At 40.8% G+C, this 3,515-nt stretch overlaps 1 pseudogene; it reads right to left on the minus strand.

The window, feature by feature from the left end:
* Nucleotides 1–853: 853 nt before the first annotated feature.
* On the minus strand, nt 854–962 carry LOC148163880 (U2 spliceosomal RNA; annotated as a pseudogene).
* Nucleotides 963–3,515: the final 2,553 nt, after the last annotated feature.

Consider the following 3,515-nt stretch of genomic DNA (forward strand, 5'->3'; position numbering starts at 1 on the left):
GTTAGGGGGTTGTTTGAATAACTTATTTCCTGGTGTGATTGCAGAAGTTCTGGCAAACCTTGGAGACAGACTGGATAGAGAGAATGAAGAAAATGGGTGTAGTTACTTCAGGGACTGAGAAGTTAAGAGGATGTCATTGAATCTAATAGGTAAGGTAAGAGAATGTAGAGACAGAACAAGAGGGGAAGATAGTTAAGAATTTGGGGGACCATTTCCTTGTTGACAACAGAATAAGATGTTCTACAACAATTTTCATAATTTGAATATTACTTTCAGAATTTTTTTCCCATAGCCTTACTCTTATATGCTTGATATTTCTTTGATCGATCATTTTTCTAATCCTAAATAGTTCCTAAGCCACAATATCCATGGAATCGTGAGTTTGATGGACAATTTACATATTTTCCTAAAATTCATGGATATGAACCTAGAAATTTTAAAGATATTTGTATACGACCTTTGGAAAATTGTTTCTTATCAGGTTGGAGAGAAGTTTGAGATGGTGCTTTGGGTCTGAGTGACAGTTCAAACATCTTCGGTAAGAACGAAACTATTGGAGGTTATAAACACCCCGACAGAGTCAGTATAGAAGGAAGAGGTCCATAAATAAACCTCGCATGGATTCCTAATCAGCGATCACAAAGAAGTGGGTTGTTAGAATGTGAAGTGGTCCAAGGATCTGCAGGGATGAGAGGGTGTGTTGGGGGGTTCAATTTTATCTGGAGACATTTGTGGGAATGGTTTTAGAAGGGTGATATGAAAACAGAAACCAGATCATGGTAATCAGAGAGTATGAGACAAAGTAGCCAAACAGTAGAATTAGACTCACCCATCCCAGGAATTGAGTTTTGAAGGTTAGTTTCCAGGGACAGAAATACTGAACTGAAAGTAGTCTTGTGAGGATTAAATACATAATACATAAAGTTCTACACTTGATCTTAGCCAAAAGGCCGAGAAGCGATAATACATAAAGTTCTTAGCACAGTGCCCGGTGCATCATCGTCCATAAATGATAGATGATGAAAACGAGAATGAGGATTATGATAAAGTTACAGTTCTTTTTGAAGACCTGGACGGACATAAGAACATGTTCTAGAGCCAATAAAAAGGAAACTGGAAAAACTGCTGCCAGGGAAAGGATAGAGGACGAAGAGGCCAGCCTCCCTTTAGGGAGAAGGGAAGAGATTCACAACTAGAGTAGTAATAGAGGTCAGTATTTCCGGAGATATAAGCATCATTCTTTCTAGAACAGCAAGGAAGACAAGGAAAGAGGTGAGATAAGGACCCTGTTGAAATGGTAGTAGGAGCAGCTTGGGGAGACTGTGCCTGAGATAAATCTCTCTGAGCGAGCTTGGGGTGAGATAGAACGAGGGTTCAGTGAAGAAGGAAGGGTGCTCGTGTACACGCTGTCTAGTGTGTTAAGACCTTGAAAAATAAAAATTATAATTTCAGAGGTAAGGCTGTTTGAAAAGCCACACACACACACAAAATGAACTTTTAAGAATAGGTATGGGGCGCCTGGGTGGCTCAGTTGGTTAAGCGACTGCCTTCGGCTCAGGTCATGATCCTTGAGTCCGGGGATCGAGTCCCACATCGGGCTTCCTGCTCAGCAGGGAGTCTGCTTCTCCCTCTGACCCTCTTCCCTCTAGTGCTTTCTATCTCTCATTCTCTCTCTCTCTGAAATAAATAAATAAAATCTTTAAAAAAAAAAAGAATAGGTATGTATTTTGGCTCAAATCTCATGGAATTTATGGTTTTAACTTTTAGAAAATACTTAATACCCTGGATGCATTTAGGAGTGATTATATTTGGTGGGGTTGGAAATCTGCACTATATATACCAGAATCACCCAAACTCACCAAATGTGACTTTCCAGAACTTGACAAGTCTTTACACCACTGGACAAATGTAAACTTGTTCTCCACTCTGTGTAGTCTAGGTGAAAGTTCCCAGGGCCTTGGTAGGATTTCCCAAGTGTCTCAAACTCCCTGAGAGCCAAACCCCGAGGGTAGGTTCCTTCAGGGTCATTCGCTACATTTTCATTCCAAAGATTTTCTTGTTCTTGAAAAGGACCAGGCAAAGGGAGGAGCCTCTGATCTGGAGCATCTTTTCCTTTGGCCCAGGCGCCAACCACCCCATCATTTTGAGTCCTGCTCTGTAACCACAAAGACAAGTATGATGGATCTCCTGTTGGAACACAATGCAGTTTGCTTGGAAAAACATCCACTTTAGACAAACAATAAAAGCATCCCGAGTGGGGCCTTGGCTGCTCTCCTGGTGTTACGCTCATGCACATGCCTCTGGTGTTTGGCAGCAAAAGTTTTCTGGTTGCACAAAACAGCAGACAACCTTTTGGTAATACCCAGCCCCTGTCCTCATTGTTCAAAAAACGTAACTCAGAATTTAAGTTATCAGCCCAAAACAAGATGCAAATTTGACTCTCTGAGTCTCAATTTCTATGTATTATAAAGAAGAATTTTTTTTTTTTAAATCTACTAATCTCCCGGGGGGAAGAAAGCTGGGGGAGATGATGCAACAGATGTTGTGTAAACATAGTTCTCTTCTGTTGAAAGATCTATCAACCCACGCATCAGTTACTGATCCTCTCTGTTGGAAATCATCTCTCTTCTCCTCTGAACTCCCGCTACACTTTGTTTCTTGTAATAATAGAGTATTTATCAGATTCTATCTAGTATTGTAATGACTCGTGTGCGTGTCTTCGTTTCCCTTCTAGACTGTAATTTTCATACTGCCATGGACTATATCTTATTCGACTTTGTTTTCCTCACAAATTCTATATGTATATTTTTATAATCAATCTATTCCCATGTAAGCTCTTATGTGGGTAGACTTATTCTCTCATTCAGACACTGACTAAACATTTATGATGTTGGTTCCTGAAAATTAGCTAGTATCTTTAATCATTGTACCAAGTACTCTATGCTTGTTTAACCCCATCACAAAGCAATAGCCATAACTTTTTCCTGTTTTTAATAGGTGAAGAAACAGAGGCATAGAGAGCATAAGCAATTTTCCAAAGGTCATACAACTTGTAAGGTGGTCAGCTGAGCTGGGATTCCAACCCACTTGGGGCCAGAACCTATATTCTTAACCACTAGACGATACTACCTCTGGGTGTTGTCTCCTGAAATAGGATTAGGTGAGCAAAGATGAAAAACATCTGGCCCCTAAATCAAGCATTTCACATTCCGGTAGAAAAGGCAGACCTGTGAAAACGTCATCACTGTACGGAGTCGCTGGGGATGCTGATGGTGCCATGTGGGGAGGGTACAGGCGCAGAGGAAGGGCTGCCTCCAGGGACCTTGGGAGAGGGCTTAGGTTGGTTATGGATTTCCTTCACCTGATAGGACTTGTCTTATTATCAAAAATAGCTCTCTTAGAAGGAAGGGTACATAGCTTTTTAAAGGCCGTCTTCTGGTTCACTCCCTTTATTGCAAAAGAGCAAACTGAAGTAAGGAACATATGCAATTTAGTCAGCACACACAACCAATCAA

Source organism: Eumetopias jubatus, unplaced genomic scaffold (assembly GCF_037043125.1).
Source record: "Eumetopias jubatus isolate StellerSeaLion01/CBP00866 unplaced genomic scaffold, mEumJub1_p1.0 scaffold_7, whole genome shotgun sequence".
NCBI lineage: Eukaryota > Metazoa > Chordata > Mammalia > Carnivora > Otariidae > Eumetopias > Eumetopias jubatus.